At 46.9% G+C, this 20,057-nt stretch overlaps 1 long non-coding RNA gene across 1 annotated transcript in view; it reads right to left on the bottom strand.

Moving 5' to 3' along the window:
• Positions 1-9,550: 9,550 nt before the first annotated feature.
• LOC116977452 overlaps positions 9,551-20,057 on the bottom strand; it is a 72,851-nt gene continuing 62,344 nt past the window's right edge. The window contains exon 4 of the long non-coding RNA XR_004413221.1: positions 9,551-9,885. This is a non-coding gene — a long non-coding RNA (uncharacterized LOC116977452). The remainder of the gene's footprint in view (positions 9,886-20,057) is intronic.

Below are 20,057 nucleotides of genomic sequence, written 5' to 3'. Positions count from 1 at the left end.
CCACACCCACTGGTCTGTTGTAACGAGGGTTTACTGTAGTTTAGTTTCGAGACACAGCATGGACACAGGCCCTTCTGCCCACCGTGTCCGTGCCGACAAGCGATCCCCGCACACTAGCACTACCCTGCACACACTAGGGGAAATTTACATTGATACCAAGCCAATTCACCTACAAACCTGCACGTCATTGGAGTGTGGGAGGAAACCGAAGATCTCGGAGAAAACCCACGCAGGTCACGGGGAGAACGTACAAACTCCGAAACAGACAGCGCCCGTGGTCAGGATCGAACCCGGGTCTCTGGCGATGTAATGCCCCTGTCCCACTTAGGAAACCTGAACAGAAACCTCTGGAGACTTTGCGCCCCAACCAAGGTTACAAAGTAACTCAGTGGGTCAGACAGCACCTCTGGAGAACATGGATGGTTCATAGTTCATGTCATAGGGGCAGAATTAGGCCATTCGGCCCATTGAGTCTACTCTGACATTCAATAATGGCTTATCTATTTTACCCTCTCAACCCCATTCTCCTGCCTTCTCCCCATAACCTTTGATACCCCTTACTAATAAAGAATATGTCAATCTCCACTATAAAACTACCCAATGACTTGGTCTCCACAGCTTTCTGTGGCAATGAATTCCACAGATTCACCACCCTCTGTCTAAAGACATTCCTCTAAGGGTACGTCATTTTATCCCCTTTCTAGCGGCATGTGATTTTATTCTGGGGCTATGACCTCCAGTCCTAGACTCTCCCACTAGTGGAAACACCCTCTCCACATCCACTCTATCCAGGCCTTTCACCATTTGGTAAGTTTCAATGAGGTTCCCCCCTCATTTTTCTAAACTCCAGCGGGTAGAGGTCCAGTGCCGTCAAACGCTCATCATATGTTAACCCACTCATTCCTGGGATTATTCTCGTAAACCTCCCTGGACCCTCTCCGATGCCAGCACATCCCTTCCTCAGTTATAGGGCCCAAACTGCTCATAATAGGTGACGTCTCAGGTCAGAACCCTCTTCAAACTCCAGACTTCAGTCCTGACCTGAGACGTCACCTATCCATGTTCTCCAGAGATGCTGCCTGACCCGCTGAGTTATTCCAGCACTCTGTGAAACGTCACCCATCCATGTTCTCCAGAGATGCTGCCTGACCCACTGAGTTATTCCAGCACTCTGTGAAACGTCACCTATCCATGTTCTCCAGAGACGCTGCCTGACCCGCTGAGTTACTCCAAAAGTCCAAAACTCTGTGAAACGTCAACTATCCATTTTCTCTACAGATGCTGCCTGACCCCGAGTTACTCCAGCACTCTGTGAAACGTTACCTATCCATGTTCTCCAGAGATGCTGCCTGACCCGCTGAGTTACTCCAGCACTCTGTGTCCTTTTTCGTAAACCCCCAGCATCTGCAGTTCCTTGTTAGTACATTTGTTAAGCACAGTTTCATTGTTAAAGTTATATTAAACATTACATTCAACTGAAGATTTTATAATCAGATATCAAATGGCATTGATTGCTGAGATTTTGTGCATCTATGCAAGCCCGTACAATCTGCACCAGTGTTATCTTTGTACATCTTATTTGGGTCACTACCTACCATAGCTGTGTCTGGTCCAGGGTAGTCTCTCGTTGCTGAAATCTGGGCCACAGTTGCATTCATTGTCCAGCGAGTCTTAAAGTATAGTTTAACCCACCGACAGCAATGAATGTTGATTGTGACCTTTGCCCAAGCCTGTTATACAGGTTCTCCACCTGTCGGGATCGCGTTGGCAGCCATCATGACAATCCTGAGGGAGGTGTCACGCCCTCTCGGTGGCCAGAGCTGGTCGGAGGGTACAGACTACAAGGTACAAACAACGGTCGATGGTTTCTCCCAGGGTATCAAACTCACCGACAGCGTTGAATGTTCCTTGAAGCCTGCAGCAAGCAGAACGGCTAAAGTCAGGGACAAAAGAGTTTTTTTTTTAGCAAAGGCCACTGATTCATTTGTTAATGGCGTGCAATGCTGTTGCCATCTTTCTGACACGCAGGTAGTCTAGTCGGGCCAAATCTGCAAAAACAATGGCAAGAATTCAGAGTCGGGAGCTCACAAGGTTCATTCTCCACTAGAATAAAACATTTCAGAAATGCTTTGTTTAGTTTAGTTTAGATATACAACGCGGGAGCAGACCCTTTGGCCCACTGAGTCCACACCGACCAGCAATCCCCGCACACAAACACTACCCTACACACACTAGGGACAGTTTTACATTGATACCAAGCAAGTTAACCTGCAAACCTGAACGTCTTTGGAGTGAGGGAGGAAACCCCACGCGGAGAACGTACACACTCCGTACAGACAGCACACGTAGTCGGGATTGAATCGGGGGCTCTGGCACTGCAAGGCAGCAACTCTACCGCTGCTCTACTATGTCACTCCTCTATGCCACAAACCAAAACATCTGTTTTCATGTATAAAGAATGACAGTAATTTACAGTTGGCGATGCCCTAACAACTGGGACCCACAACTAGCTGCACTTTACTGTGACATCTCCCTCATATCATCCCTCCCTCCCTTTCTCCCCCTCTCTTTAGGCTAACAGAATCAAGGGATATGGGGAGAAAGCAGGAACAGGGTACTGATTCTGGATGAGCAGCCATGATCATATTGAATGGCTGTGCTGACTCAAAGGGCCGAATGGCCTACTCCTGCACCTATTTTCTATGTTTCTATGTTTACCACTGCACGATCCTACCAACAACGAGAGTGGTCCTGAGCCATTATCTACCTCGGACTATCTTTGTTCAGACTATACTGGACTTAAACTTGAACTTGACGTTATTCCCTTAGAATTTATCGATACACTGTGAATGACTCGAATGTAATCATGTATTGTCTTCCCGCTGACTGGTTAGCACGCAACAAAAGCTTTTCACTGTACCTCGCTACACTCGTGACGATAAACTGAACGAGAAACAAATATTGCTTTAAGAATGGAAAGTTTGCGAATGAACAACGGCGACACGAAGAACTACAACTTACAAAGAAATTCCTTTCCAAACAGCAGTACCTTGTGACTGATACACTGCGTTGCCTGTGGGTAAACGTCTGGAATGTGCACAAAGGAAATAGATGATTTATCATTCGAACGCTGAAAGGATGTATTTAAAATGTAAGCACAAAGGCAGAATCCACGCTGAATATTCCACCCACAGCACTCTGAATCAGCCAAGGCTCTGCAGTATGGTAGTGTACACCCTGACCACATCACATGCCAGCAATGCTGCACAGAATGATTGGACACTGCTTAGGGTAAAGGAGGTTAGTGTGACCTTTCACATTCTGGGTTTTATATTACACTTGGCATCTGTTTAAATAGGTGCCAATTTCCCATGTTTGCAGCATTCTTTATTCATCTCAACACAGAAAAAAACGTTTAGACATCTTTTAAATTCAAACAGAGTAGCAGAAAAATCAGAGTGTAGAAACAAAGAACTGCAGATGCTGGTCTCCAACAAAGATAGACACAAAGTGCTGGAGTAATGCAGCGGGCAGCATCATTGGAGAAAAAGGATAGGTAATGTTTCGAGTTGGATCTGAAGAAGGGGTCTAACCCAAATCGGTGAATCTGTGGAATTCTTTGCCACAGAAGGCTGCAGAGGCCAAGTCAGAGAGATCGAGTTTTGATTAGTACAGGTGTCAGAGATTATGGGGGGGAATGGCAGGAGAATGGGGTTAGGAGGGAGAGATAGATCAGCCATGAGTAGACTTGATGTGCCGAATGGCCTAATGGTGGAGTAGGCTTGAAGGGCCAAGGAGTAAAAAGGTTCTTCTGCAGTTATATAGGGCTCTGGGGAGACCACATATGGAGTATTGCGTACAGTTATGGTCTCCTAATTTGAGGAAGGACATCCTTGTGATTGAGGCAGTGCAGCGTAGGTTCACGAGATTGATCCCTGGGATGGTGGGACTGTCATATGAGGAAAGATTGAAATGACTAGGCTTGTTTAGACTGGAGTTTAGAAGGATGAGGGGGTATCTTATAGAAACATATAAAATTATAAAAGGACTGGACAAGCTAGATGCAGGAAAAATGTTCCCAATGTTGGGCGAGTCCAGAACCAGGGGCCACAGTCTTAGAATAAAGGGGAGGTCATTTAAGACTGAGGTGAGAAAAAACTTTTTCACCCAGAGAGTTGTGAATTTATGGAATTCCCTGCCACAGAGGGCAGTGGAGGCCAAATCACTGGATGGATTTAAGAGAGAGTTAGATAGAGCTCTAGGGGCTAGTGGAATCAAGGGATATGGGGAGAAGGCAGGCACGGGTTATTGATACGGGACGATCAGCCATGATCACAATAAATGGCAGTGCTGGCTCGAAGGGCCGAATGGCCTCCTCCTGCACCTATTTTCTATGTTTCTATGTTTCCATAAATGACCTAATTCTACTCGTATCACTTATGACCTTATGTGACCTAATGATCACCTGGCAGCTTGTCCCATGTAGCCTCCACCCTCTGTGAAACGGTTTCCCATCAGATTTATAGTAAATCTTTCCCCTCTCCCCTTAAATCTATGCCCTCCTGTTCTTGATCCACCTACTCTGGGTAAAATAATATCAAATACACTTCTATAAGATCACCCCTCAGCCTCCTGCCCTCCAAGGAATAGAGTCCTAGCCTGCCCAACCTCTCCCGATAGGTCAGACCCTCAAGTCCTGGCAACTTCCTCGTAAATCTTCTTTGCATTCAATCCAGTTTAATAGTGACCCTTGGACTATCCTTAATCAGACTGCTGGCTTTATCTTGCACTAAACGTTATTCCCTTATCATGTATCTATACACTGTAAATGGCTTGATTGTAATCATGTATTGTCTTTCCACTGACTGGTTAGCACGCAACAAAAGCTTTTCACTGTACCTCAGTACACGTGACAATAAACTAAACTTAACTGGCACATTTCCTGCAGCAGGGTGAACAAAACTGAACACAATATTTCAAGTGCGGCCTCACTGACATCTTGTACAACTGTAACATAATGGTCAGACAAAGGGTCCTGACTCCCGACCTGGAATGACACCTACAGTATCCGTCTTAGCCGGAGAAGCTGCCTGAGCCGCAGAGTTAATTTAGCACTTGGTGTCTTTTTTGGCAACCTAACGCCCTAACTTCTGCACACAATTCACTGACAGATGAAGATCAGTGTGCCAAGAGCCTTCTTCTTATGAGGAATGATTTACATTTTCCATTCATAGAGTAAGTACACTGTGTTTAATTATAAAGGATTTGCTAGCCTGCAACTTCCAGCAAAGTGAGGTGAGGTTAGGGTGACCCAGACATAAGCAATGTTACGGTGGTTAATAAAAGACCCAATAAACCACTGCAATAAACAAAATGCCATGCAAGCATTTCTATTGTGTTCTGCCACAAGTAAAATCACAAATACTTGCCTGCTTACGTGGTTCATTTTATTTTGTACAGGATTTCTGATGAATTCAATTTGTACAGTAAAACAAAACAAAACTGTTGCTAAATTACAGAAAGACACAGAGTGCTGGAGTAACTCAGCGGGTCAGGCAGCATCTGTGGAGAACATGGATAGGTGACGTTTCACAGAGTGCTGGAGTAACTCAGCGGGTCAGGCAGCATCTCTGGAGAACATGGATAGGTGATGTTTCATAGAGTGCTGGAGTAACTCAGCGGGTCAGGCAGCATCTGTAGAGAACATGGATAGGTGACGTTTCACAGAGTGCTGGAGTAACTCAGCGGGTCAGGCAGCATCTGTGGGGAACATGGATAGGTGACATTTCACAGAGTGCTGGAGTAACTCAGCTGGTCAGGCAGCATCTCTGGAGAACATGGATAGGTGACATTTCTGTCGGGATCCTTCTAAGTGGATAAAAACAGAATAAGGGACGGGCTCAGAACCAACTAAAACTGATGTAAAACTGACTTACTGTCATTGATGTATCTACTCCATAGCAATTGCGATACTTTTCACCAGAAATCTGGTCACAGATTGCACAAAGACTGGTAAAGGAAATAACTCAGTGATATTGCCAGCATCCCTTCTGCAATCCAAAACAGTCTGAAGAAGGGTCCTGACCTGAAACGTCACCTATCCATGTTCTCCTGAGATGCTGCTTGACCTACTGAGTTACTCCAGCACTCTGTGAAACATCACCTATCCATGTTCTCCGGAGATGGTGCCTGACCCGCTGAGTTACTCCAGCACTCTGTGAAACATCACCTATCCATGTTCTCCAGTGATGGTGCCTGACCCACTGAGTTACTCCAGCACTCTGTGAAACGTCACCTATCCATGTTCTCCGGAGATGGTGCATGACTCTCGGAATTACTCCAGCCTTTTGTGTCTTTTTTTAAGAAACCAGCATCTGCAGTTCCTTGTTTCTACGTTTCGGAGTTAGCTATGAACACTTTTTATTTGTCGACAAAACAAATGATTTTAATTTGAGTTTGTGAGTTCCTCCAGCACTTTGTGTTTTGCTCAAGTTTCCAGCATCTGCAGTTCCTCGTGTCTCTACTTTCCAAGGGCTACTGAAAGGCAGGGGCACTCAGTTAATAACCATTGACAACATCTGTTATTCTTTTAAGGTAGGGATTTTTGTGGAAAGGTGCCGTTGACCTTTTTAAATGGTGCGTTGTGCAGACACTCAATGCAAGCCTTGCCGGGATTACTCGAGCTGCTGCATGTATTGTGTGGCAATAGCTGCCTGGATTTAACATTGTTCCTAAGCTAATGCTCAATCACAGAGGACAACAGGAGATGTCAGTTCTCAGCGGTTATGTCATCACAGTAGGATTTGATTAGTTTGCTTTCGTCCAGACAACTCAGGGAGTTAAATCCTCCAAAGACTAGCAGCAGCTTCCTTAATGATCAGGTTCAACTCCCTCAGCTTCAGTCTGCTCTGGTTACCACAGCTAGCATAATGGATTAAAGATGTCCTTTCACTTTTGTGTTTCGCTGGGAAGATTTTCAGAATAACGAACTAGTCACTGACTTTCCCAATCAATTATATTCAAGCAAATTTAAAAAACCCTCAAGTGGCCTCTAAAAGTAAATTGTTAGTCAAAGTTGAAATATTGCCTTTCCTGGCTAGAATCAAAATGAGTTTTACAGTCCTAGTCATAGAGTGATACAATGTGGAAACAGGCTCATCGGCCCATCTACACTAGTCCCAGCTGCCCAGGTTTTGTCCATATCCCTCCAAACTGTCCTATCCATGTACCTGTCTAACTATTTCTTAAACGTTGGGGTAGTCCTGCAGTCTGAAGAAGGGTCTCGTCCCGAAACGACACCCATTCCTTCTCTCCAGAGATGCTGCCTGTCCCGCTGAGTTACCCCAGCATTTTGTGTCTAACTCCTGCCTCATCTACCTCCTCTGGCAGCTTGTTCCATACACCCACCATCCTTTGTGTAAAAAGGTTACCCCTCAGATTCCTATTAAATCTTTTCCCCTTCTCCTTAAACCTTTGTCCTCTGGTCCTCGATTCACCTACTCTGGGCAAGAGTCTCTGTGTATCTACCCGATCTATTCCTCTCATGATTTTATACACCTCTATAAGATAACCTCTCATCTTCCTGCGCTCCAAGGAATAGAGTCCCAGCCTACTCAACCTCTCCCTATAGCTCAGACCCTCCAGTCCTGGCAACATCCTCATAAATGTTCTCTTTACCCCTTCCAGCTTGACAACATTTTTCCCACAACATGGTGCCCAGAACTAAACACAATATTCTAAATGCGGTCTCACCGATGTCTTATACAACTGCAACATGGCCTCCCAACTTCTACACTCAATACTGACTGAGGAAGGCCAAAGTGCCAAAAGCCTTTTTGATCACCTTATCTCCTGCGAGTCAACCTTCAAGGAACCCATGCACCTGCAACTCCTATATCGCTTTATGACAATAAAGGCTATCTATCTATCTATCTATCTATCTATCTATCTATCTATCTATCTATCTATCTATCTATCTATCTATCTATCTATCTATCTATCTATCTATCTATCTATCTATCTATCTATCTATCTATCTATCTATCTATCTATCTATCTATCTATCTATCTATCTATCTATCTATCTATCTATCTATCTATCTATCTATCTATCTATCTATCTATCTATCTATCTATCTGCCTACAATTCATTGTGTCGGTCCTGCCCATGTTAGACTTCCCAAAATGCAACACCTCACATGACTCCATATTAAATTCCATGTTCTCTGAGTGACGATTATAGAACATAGAACAGTGCAGCACACCGACAGGCCCTTCAGCCCACATTGTCTGTGCTGATCATGGTGCTAACACCATCATTTATCTGCCTGTACATGATCCGCATCCCTCCATTCCTTGCATTTCTAAAGCCCCTGTCCCACTCAGGCATTTTTTTCGGTGACTATGGGTGACTATGCTGTTGCCACAAGGTTGCGGGGTGATGCCTGTATGGTCGTGAGTCGTCTCCTCAAGTCGCCTAAAGAGACGTAACGTTTTTCTGGTGGCCGCTGGATTTTGAAATGTTCAAAACATTTTGGCGACTGTGGGCTTGACGTAGCTTGTCTTCTCCTGACGTAGGTGCTGTCGTAGGTTGTCGCCATTTTTGCAGCGATCTGCTACGACTGTGACAGTCGCCGAAAAAATTGCCTAAGTGGGACAGGCCCTTTAAACACCACTATTGTATCTGCTTCCACCACCACCCCTGGCAGCGCATTCCAGGCACCCACCACCCTTTGTGTAACAAACCCGCCCCATACATTTCCCTTAAACTTCTAGCATTTGATGTTTCCACCCTGGGAAAAAGGTTCTCACCATCTATGCCTCTCATCATTTTTGACACGTCTAACAGCTCTCCCAGAAGCCTCTGCCTTCCAGGGAAAACAATCCAAGTGGATGCAACCTCTCTCTGCGGCCGATACCCCCTAATCACTGGAGAACGTTCTCAACCCGAAACTTCACCCATTCCTTTTACTCCAGAGATGCTGCCTCCCCCACCTGGTTACTCCAGCTTTTTGTGTCTGTTCAGGCATCATTCTGGCGAAGGAGGGCAGGAGCAAGTGGTTAATTAGTTGATGGGCATTATGGAAGACCATCTTGAACTGGTTCCAATGATCAGTTTTGCACATTAGACCTGTATGGTTGGATTATGCTTGGCAATTGGAATTTTAAAGCAATTCCCTGCTTAGAGAATGGATCTATTATACATTAGATTGTGTGTACATAGGGCTGCAATTCTATTGCAATCATATGCAGAGGGTTTAGGGAGCAACTGTTGGATGTGAGTTGGTGCCTAATTAGGTTCAAGATGGCGGCACGGTGGCCAAGTTGCTGCTTCGCAGCGCCAGAGACCTGGGTTCGATCCTGTCCACAGATGCTGTCTGTACGGAGTTTGTACGTTCTCCCCGTGACCCAGGTGGGTTTTCTCTGAGATCTTCGGTTTCCACACATAGTCCAAAGACGTACATGTTTGTGGGTTAATTGGCTTGGTACAATTATAAACTGTCACTAGTGTGTGTAGTGTAGTGTTGGTGTGCGGGGATCGCTGGTCAGTGCGGACTCAGTGGGCCGAAGGGCCTGCTTCCATATTGTATCTCTAAAACCAAAACTAACAGAGGTTTTAGAGAGAAACTGTTGGGTGTGAGTCGGTGGCCTGGTGCTTAGTTAGGTTCAAGATGGCAGGGAAACATGCTTTGTGTGTCTCTGTTTGTCATGTCCCACACTGAAAGTTTTCATCTACTTACACCCACACGACCACCGACTGGGCCCACGTACCAGGCTGCACACACCGCCTCCCACTGGCCATAGAGGGGACAGCAAGAATCACACCCACAGAGATTTCCAGCTCCAACAGAACCTCCTCTGTGGACAGTCAGAACAGCAGGCTGCCTGTCGAGATAAAGGAATTAAATTATAGTCCAAAATAACAAAATTACAAAGCAAAATAACATCTCCGGTTCGCCGGCTAACATTTCTGTTTGAAGAAGGGTCCTGACCCGAAACCTCTTCTCCAGAGATGCTGCATGGCCCATTGAGTTACTCAGGCACTTTGTGACTATCTTCTTTTCCAATCTCCTGTCACACTCTCCTCTCATCCTCCTGAGAACATCTTCTGCTGCCAGTTCACAGCTCTCCAATCCTTTTCCACAGTCGGAGATGGTTTTGTAGACTACCATACAGTAGAGAGTTAGATAGGGCTCTTAAAGATAGCGGAGTCAGGGGACGTGGCGAGAAGGCAGGAACGGGGTACTGTTTGTGGATGATCAGCCATGATCACATTGAATGATGGTGCTGGCTCGAAGGGCCGAATGGCCTACTCCTGCACCTATTGTTTATTGTCATACGAATGCAGAGAGAGGGGGAGGAGCTGGTGGGTGAGGGGGTTGGTGATTGGATGGCAGAGTAGACTTGATGGGCTGGATGGCCTAATTCTACTCATATCACTTATGACCTTGTGACCTTATGACAACTACCATAACTAGTTTAACTCAAAGCCCGGTGAATGGGCAGAGTTGGGGTCAGGGAAAACCTGCTTATTGGGGAAAATGTTATTTTGCCTTTAGGCTTTTGAGATACAGTGTGGAAACAGGCCCTTCGGCCCACCGGGTCCACGCTGACTAGCGATCCCCATACTCTAACACTATCCTACACACAACAGGGACAATTTACAATTTTACAGAGGCCAATTAACCTACAAGCCTTTACGTCTTTGCAGTGTGGGAGGAAGCAGGAACACTTGGGGAAAACCTTTGTGGTCATGGGGAGAATGTATAAACTCCATACAGGCAGCACCCTTGCTCAGGATTGAACCCGGGTCCCCGTCCCCTGGAAGGCAGCAACTCTACCGCTGCACCACTTTTGCAGGCTAAAGGTTATGGGGAGAAGGCAGGAGAATGGGGTTGAGAGGGAAAAACATCAGCCATGATTGAATGGGCCGAATGGCCTAACCCTGGTCGTACGTCTTATGGTTTTAAACAGGTCCTTCGGCCCAACTTGTCCACGCCGACCAAGATGCCCCAGCTACACTAGTCCTACCTGCCTGCAATTGGCCCATATCCCTCTAAACCTGTCCTATCCTTGTATCCGTACAAATATATTTTAAATGTTGTTATTGTACCAGCCTCAACTACCTCCTCTGGCAACTCGTTAGTTAGGGTGACTAATCCAAGGACTGCAACCTGACCCAGAGGAACAAGGAACTGCAGGTGCTAAGGTTAGAGTAAAAGACACAGAGTGCTGGAGTAACTCAGCGGGTCAGGCAGCATCTCTGGAGAACATGGATAGGTGATGTTTCACAGAGTGCTGGAGTAACTCAGCGGGTCAGGCAGCATCTCTGGAGAACTTGGATAGATGACGTTTCACAGAGTGCTGGAGTAGCTCAGCGGGTCAGGCAGCATCTCTGGAGAACTTATCGGAGACCTTTGAACTATTTTAAATTAGAATTTATCTTACATTAACCCTTTATCCTGTATTTGTACACTGTGAACGGCCTGATTGTAATCATGTATAGTCTTATAACACGTAACAAAAAGTTGTTCACTGTATATGTGACAATAAACTCAACTCAACTAAAGAAAACAAACAAAACAAAACATGGATAGGCATGTGTAGGAAGCAACTGCAGATGCTGGTTTACCCCAAAGATAGACTCAAAATGCTGGGGTAATTCAGCGGGACAGGCAACACCTCTGGAGAGAAGGAATGGGTGACGTTTCTGGTCGAGACCCTTCTTCAGACCAACCATGGATAGGCAAAGTTTAGGATCTGGAACTTTCTGCAGAGTTTGAAGAAGTGTCACCTGAAACGTCACCTATCCATGTTCTCCACAGATGCTGCCTGACCCGCTGAGTTACTCCAGCACTCTGTGAAACGTCACCTATCCATGTTCTCCACAGATGCTGCCTGACCCGCTGAGTTACTCCAGCACTCTGTGAAACGTCACCTATCCATGTTCTCCACAGATGCTGCCTGACCCGCTGAGTTACTCCAGCACTCTGTGAAACGTCACCTATCAACGTTTTCCACAGATGCTGCCTGACCTGCTGAGTTACTCCAGCACTCGGTGTCTTTTACTGTAACCTTAGCACCTGCAGTTCCTTGTTCCTCTGGGTCAGGTTGCAGTCCTTGCATTAGTCATCTTCAGAGTTTGGGCAGAGACCTGATCAGTGGAAAACCCACCGCACATCAAAAGCTCAGAAAAGCTGCTGCATCATGCTAATTATTAATATTTATGCATCATCTTTGGAGATATGAAATGAATCTCGTGGTTTTAAGTGGAAGAAGTATGTGCGTGACAGTCTGTGAATGAGTACATTCGGAAACATTTCTTGATTATTTTGCAGATTTCATCTGATGACTGAAGCAACACGGACTGAGTTTTAAGTTTGTAAATCAGCTGTGTGTGTTGACCCTGGTGTCCACGGGGTCCTGGAACAGCCCGCATCAGCGGTCATGGCCAGGGCGGGTCACCTGCACCGAATCCGAGCCACTCCCTAAACCCATCCACTGGCACGGTGGAGTTGCTGCCTTACAGCGCCAGAGACCAGGGTTCCATCCTGACTACGGGTGCTGTCTGCACGGAGTTTGTACGCTCTCCCCGTGACATGCGTGGGTTTTCTCCGAGATCTTCGGTTTCTTCCCACACTTCAAAAACATCCAGGCTTGTAGGCTAATTGGCTTGGTATAAAATACCAAAAAATGCAAAGTAATTGTCACTAACGAGTGCAGAATAGTTTTAGTGTGCGGGGATCAAGGGCGCCGACCGACGGATGAGGACAGACCGCGTGGGAGTGAGGACACTGCTGCCGGGATGCATGGGTGTAACAGAGGGGGACCTGGCATGGATACTTTGTAACTTTCTCAGCGCCCTTTATGTGGCAACTAATTGCATACCTTGGGGATGCAAGCAAAGAATTTCACTGTGACTTGTTGCATGTTACAATAAAGCATTCATTCACTCCGTCATTCATTCATTCATTCATTCATTCATTCATTCATTCATTCATTCATTCATACATTCAACTAAATCAGTTAAAACAATTGGCTTCCATTTCCGGCCATTCCTTCCACTTTGCTCCTCTAAGCTGGCGAGACTCCGGTGTGGACTCTGTGGTCACACGCCAGCGGTAGTTTGGAGGGAAGAGGTTACAGAGGTTACGTGGAGAAGTACAGATGGGTCCTGCCAGTGTTGTTCCTTCACTGCATCCTGGTCCGGAGATGAACAAGGAAAATCCATCCCGGGACACACAAAGGATTCAGACATCATCCCAGGCCAATACTTGGAAAATGGTTGGGAGTCAAATCCCTCCTTCAGTGTCGCAGCGGTAGAGTTGCTGTCCGCAGAGCCGGAGACCCGGGTTTGATCCTGACTACGGGTGATGTCTGTACGGAGTTTGTACGTTCTCCCTGTGACCGCGTAGTTTTCTTCCGGGTGTTCCGGTTTCCTCCCACACTCCAAAGACGTCCAGGTTAGTAGGTTAATTGGCTTCTGTAAATTGTCCTTAGTGTGTAGCATATAACTAGTGTGCGCTGTTCACTCTGGGCTCAGTGAGCCAAGGCCCTGTATCTCTAAACTGAACTGAACTCTTGGCTCTCGTCTAATGTGAAGTGTTGACACCATGAACATTAAAAACGTTTAATTTAATGATTAATTGGGTGCCACGTTTGACTGGGAGCCGACTGACTAATGTGCTTCCATGAGAACATCCCATGTAGAACGAGGCACATTCCTCCCACATCTGAGAAAGCCAAGACTGTGAGTCTTAACGTGGGTGTGCTTTATTCGGATTGTACAGTCCCAGGGGCCAGGAGAGTTGTTTGTGACTTACTATGTTCCATACTGTGAGGTGATTATTTCTCAACCTCTGCCCAGCTTTGAACAGCTTTGCAAATGTTCTCTTGGAGATGGGAACCTATTGCTACTGCAGGAAAGCATTGCCATGTTCCCAGGCAGTGACACGCTTCCTGTCAGTCCCCCCCAAACCACATCCATGTGCTAAACATCTGCCCCAAAATGCAGATGTGGCCTCAGCCAGCTCTTTCGATGGTTGTCTCACGATTCCCGCTTCTGGCAATGAAAGCAAAATCTTTCTTTTCTGTTCAACACCAACCATCAGGCACCTGAACGCTGCACAATACTAACCTCAGCAACTATGATCATCTGGGGACTGTGTCTTTGGTTGCACTACAATGGTGGCACAGTGGTAAAGACACTGACTCACAGCGCCATAGATCCCGATTTGATCCAGATCTCGGGTGTTATCTGTATGTGTGGAGTTTCCACGTGCTCTCCCTATCAATGCCTGGGTTTCCACCGGGTGCTCCGGTTTCCTCCCACATCTCAAAAATGTGCGGTTATTAGGTTAATTGTAGGGAGTGTAGGGAGCGGATGAGAAAGTGGGATAAGACAGAACTAGTGTGAACGGGTAATCGATGGTCGGTATGGACAGGGTGGGCTGAAGGGCCTGTTCCCATGCTGTATCGCAAAACTAAACTAAACAACAATGTTATGGTTACCTAGTATTATTTTGTTGTTTTATTGAGTATTACCGTATTTCCCGGCAATGACAACGCTATTTTTTACCCAATAATAAGGCATGAAAATTTACCTGCGTCTTGGAGGCCGAAGGTTAGGTTGTTAGCCAAGAAAGATAGCCTTGGATATCCCTCAGTACAGCAACATAAAGAACGATATTCTATCCCAATGAGTCTATCCCTCATTGCTGGCAGCTGATGGGAAGCGGCTGTAAAGTGGGAAAGGGCTGTAAAAGTACAGCGCCGCTGGGGGGGGGGGGAAGAGGTTGGGGGGGGGGCGGGGGAGAGTTCCTTTCACAGTGTGTAGGGAGTCTGACCTGGGTCAGCAGGGCCTGGGCTGCACAAATTGGCTGGGCCGCCTGGGGTAAAATTGCGGGGAGGGCAGGAGCGTTGAGAAGAAGGGGGTCGGGGATCATGGCCGAGCCACCGCATTGTGGCCAGGGAGGGAAGTAGCTCGGGTGGCTGCAAGAGGCCGCTGGGACCTTACAGCGGAACCGGTCTCCACCTCAGCGCCTTCTGCTGGCCCGTCCGCCAGCCAGCTATGGTGTCCTTCGGCACAGGCGCAACCGGTGGAGGTGGTGGTTGGCGGTTAGCTACTGGGCGGAAGGTTGGCTGCTCCTAGTCCTAGGCCCGCTCTCTCTCTCTCTCTCTCTCACTCTCTCTCCCTCTCTCTACTAGTCCCGGTGCAGACGACCTGGGCCCCACAGCCAGTCCAGGGGCAGGCAACCTGGGAACTTGAGCTAGTCCCAGGGCACGCAGGTGACCTGGGAACTGCAGCTAGTTCTGGGACGCAAGGGATCTGGGAACTGCAGCCAGTCCTAGGGCACGCAGGCGAAGTTGCCAACCCCTGGACTAAACCAAACCCTTGATCCTCTCAAAATTTAGCAACTTAAATTGGGGGTGCGGCTTCGACACAGGTGCGTCTGCATTGCCAGGAAATACGATACATATTTATCGATGTGTTACTGCATGAATGGACACGTTAAGCTGCAGCAAGTAAGTATTTCATGGTTCCATTGCCGGAATATATGACAATTAAACATTTAACTTTTGACTCGTGAAATCAATGCGCAGGGGGATCAAACAGGTTCATGTTCCCACTTGAGTTAAAATCTTTAACAAGCTCATGTGCTTTGGCACTATGTGTAGGAAGGAACTGCCGAAGTTGGTTTAACCCTGAAGATAGACACAAAAAGCTGGAGTAACTCAGCGGGACAGACAGCATCTCTGGAGAGAAGGAATGGGTGACGTTTCGGGTCCAGACCCTTCTTCAGACTGAAAGCCACGGGAAAGGGAAACGAGAGATATAGACGATGATGTAGAGAGATATGGAACAAATGAATGAAAGATATGCAAAAAATGGCCTGTTTTCTTTATCATCGTTACTTTTTTACATATCTTTTATTCACACGTTTTTAAATTGAGGATACAACCACATACATTATGCTGAGTTTCTGGAAACACCTAAGTGAGAAAAGGCTTTGGACATTCGCTCAGAGTGAGTCGCTCAGCCACAATCTCAACTAAAAGGATGTCTGACCTTGCTTTGTCTTTCACTTCGTACATTCCTGTGGTTTCCAAAGAATGTGCGCAAGCGAAAAATTGTTTCCATACAGGCTGATGGAAGCAATCTCCAAGCTTCATGGTGTCTTTCGAAAGGAAACTTACTTTAGTTTAGTTTAATGTAGAGATACAGCGTGGAAACAGGCTCTTCGGCTCACTGAGTCCGTGCCGACCAGCGATCCCCGCACACTAACACTATCCTATGCACACTAGGGACAATTTACATTTATACCAAGCCAATTAACCTACAAACCTGTAAGTCTTTGGAGTGTGGGATTAACTTAAGATGTCAGAGAAAACCATCTCAGTTACGGGAAGAACGTAAAAACTCCGTACAGACAGCACCCTTAGTCGGGGTTGAACATGGGTCTCTGGCGTGGTAATGGCTGTAAGGCAGCAACTCTACCACTGCGCCACTGTGCTGCTCTATCAACTTTGAAGAAGTAAAAACATCAGGCGTAGAGTGGATGATTAAAACATAGATATGATGCAATAAAACTTTATTCACCCTGGGGGGAAATAGTTCTGCCGACAGTCATAACACACAAAGTACACAAAAAACTTGAAATTAAAAATGAAAAACAAAAAGAAAATGACAAACGACTGTGGTCCGGCTGCCGTGTGCTCCCATGGCCATCGAGGCTCAAGCTGCCTCTGAGGCCCCTCCACCGCCGAGACTCCCATCACCACCGCCGCTAAGGCTTCTTCGACCCAGGCAGGCCTCGCCGCCCGGCTTCTCCACTTCTCCACAGTCCCCTGGGAGGCCTGTGGGACGAGTCGGGCCTACCGGGGCCCATTCCAGTCATCGGCACCACGGTTGTTTGTCGGGTGGATCGGGCCCACACGGCTTCCCCGAGACACTCCCGCACAGTATTCCCAGTCCAAAGAAGGGTCTCGACCCGAACTGTCACCCATTCCTTTTCTCCAGAGATGCTATCTGGCCCGTTGAGTTACTACAGTTTTTTGTGTCTATCTATTGAAGAGTACACCACAGGCCATTTGGCCTACAATGTCCCTGCCAAACATGATATCTGGTAAAACTAATCTCCCCTGCCTGTACATAATCCATATCCCTCCGTTACCTACATATCCATGTCTCTTGCCCAAAAGCCTTTTAAACACCACTATGGTACCTGCCTCCACCACCATCCCAGGCAATGCATTCCAGGCACCCACAACCCTCTATCTAAAAAAACATTATCCTTTAAACTTTTCCTCTCTCACTTTAAAGCTAAGTCCACTTGTCTTTGATATTTCCACCCTGGGAAAAATATCCCGAGAAAACCCATGAGGTAATAAGGCAGCAACTCATCCGCTCCACCATATATTTATTATGGTGTCACATCAATAAAGTTGAACATATGATTCTGATTTCTGCCCTTAATTGGATAACGCACATCTCCAGTCATTGTGTTTTATGGCTGGTTTTCAACCTCTTCAGTCTGATGGTCTCGACCCAAAACATCACCTATTCTTTCACTCCATAGATGGTGCCAGTCATACTGAGGTTTTCTAGTTTTTAGTGTCTATCTTCAGTTAAAACCAGCATCTGCAGTTCCTTCCTACACTCTTTGTTAAGCGAAACAGGTCCTATTCTCATAATATTATTCACTTCAACTAAGTTTTTTCTATACCTCCGTTGCTGCAGAGAATACAATCCCAATTATCAAATCTTTCTTCAAAGTGAAAAAAAAATTCCAGCTCTGCCAACATGTTCATAAATCGCCCCTGGATCCTCTCCAGAGCACTTGCACCCTTTCTACAATGTGTCATAGTCTTACAGCATGGAAACAGGCCCTTCATCCCAACTTGTTCATGCAGATCACGATGCCCCATCTAAACTAGTCCCATTTATCCGCATTTGGCCCATACCCTTTTAAACCTTGTGTGTGCCAGTGTTTGTGTGTGTCAGTGAAGCGGCGAAAACATCCGGAGTGAGCGGAGACTTGGCGATGCCCGGGGAATCCTCCCTCTCCACACCCCCCCCACCCCCCCGGGAATGTGGGCCGGCCCAGGTACTCTGTGTCCAGCTGTGGTCCGGGGGAGGTGAGGTGAGGTGAGGGCATCGGAGTGGAGCCTTAGCCAGAGATTCATCCCAGCGGCTCTGGAGGCGGCACCAATGACCCCACTAACCCGGTCCGTTCCTAGCTCCAGGCCGGGGTTAAAACTCCATGGGGTGTGGAGGTGACGGACACAGAGCTGCCGGAGGTGAGGGTGGGAGGGTGGGAGGTGTGAGCGGTGCCTCGGGGGGGGGGGGGGGGGGGGGGGGGGGGGGGGGGGGGGGGGGGGGGGGGGGAGGGGGAAGGGGGTGTTTGGTGTTGGGACCTCCACTGTCGTGTCTCACCTATCACACCATCTGCACGGGAGAAAATTTTTGCTTTATTTTGAACTTCCAGCACCTGCAGATTTTTAAGCGTGTGAAATTTGTGATCAGTGTGATCAGTGTGAGAGCGTGAGAATTTTGTGAAATGCGTGAGAGTTGGCAGCACCGGTAACAGGCCCTTCAGCCCACAATGTCTCAACTGAACATGATGCCAAGCTAAACTAATCTCCTCTGACCACATGTGATTCATATCCCTCCATTCCCTGCACTTCCATGTGTCTGTCCAAAAGACCATCACTATTTATTTTATCCTGTATCTGTGGATGGCTCGATGGTAATCATGTAGTCCTTCAACTGACTGGTTAGCACGCAACAAAAGCTCTTCACTGTACCTCGGTACACGTGACAATGATGTAAAGCCTCTGAAACACCACTATCGTATCTGCCTCCACCACCACCACCACCCCTGGCAGCACGTTCCAGGCACCCACCACTCACAGTGTATAACATTTGCCCCGCACATCTCATTTAAACTTTGTCCCTCTCACTTTAGAGCAAAGTCTTCTAGCCTTTGACATTCCCACCCTGGGAAAAAGGGACAGGAAAGTGTGTGGGCCACCTCAACCTCGTAGCTGAGAAATGGGTCGACATGGTTCAATCAATGAAAATAATTTGGAGATCATGCAGGTGGAAATAATCATACATAAAATAACGGTAAAGAAAAATTAGACCGAGAGTCAAGACATTGAACTGGAAGAGTAATACTGCAGTCTGAAGAAGGGCCCTCATCCAAAACGTCACCTGTCCATTCCCTCCACAGATGCTGCCTGACCCGCTGAGTTCTTCCAACACTTTGTGTTTTGCTGAAGATGCCAGCATCTGCAGTCTCTATGTTACCCATCCTCACAATGGCTTGTCCAACATTGAGCATCTTCATAGAGCTGTAGGGCATGGAAACAGGCCCTTCGGCCCACCTTGCCCATGCTGACCAAGACGGCATAATGGGCTAGTCCCACTTGCCTGCATTTTGCCCATAGCTCTCTAAACCCTTCCTATCAACATTGAGTTGAGTTTAATGCCACATGTACCCAGGTACGGTGAAAAGCTATATCTGGCCAAATAGCTCTTAAAGTATGGAGAAAATGGACATCAATATTCTTTAAGTGGTACAAATCACCCAATTAATTCTCAGGGACTGTAACTGAAGCTCTTTAATGGAATCGAAACGAGCTGTGCTAACCGATTTTGCAAAAGAACATGACTTCAAAGTAGAAAGAATTAGTTTCTGAATGAAGTAATATCTCAAGTGGATTAATTGCACGCTGGGCTTTCTCACTTTGCAGCAGTCTGCTCCCTTTGATCTGTGAGATTAGACTAATTGCAAGTGTAAGACGTTACAGAGAGCACTGGGTGCTCAACATGGAGATGTGCATTGGAATGTCAAGCTGCCTGCCTAAACTGCAACAGACTCAAACTGAGGGGGAGTGGCACCAACTGCACCTACCAATTGAACCGCACTGGTTTAGTTTAGAGATACAGCGCGGAAAAAGGGTCTTTGGCCCTCCGGGACCGCACCAACCAGCGATCCCCACACATTTATACCATCCTTCACACACTGGGGACATTTACGCTTATACCAAGC

The sequence above is a fragment of the Amblyraja radiata genome, chromosome 10, assembly GCF_010909765.2.
Source record: "Amblyraja radiata isolate CabotCenter1 chromosome 10, sAmbRad1.1.pri, whole genome shotgun sequence".
Taxonomy (NCBI): Eukaryota; Metazoa; Chordata; class Chondrichthyes; order Rajiformes; family Rajidae; genus Amblyraja; species Amblyraja radiata.
The sequence above is the reverse complement of the archived record's forward strand: the minus strand, read 5'-3'. Positions and strand labels throughout refer to the sequence as shown.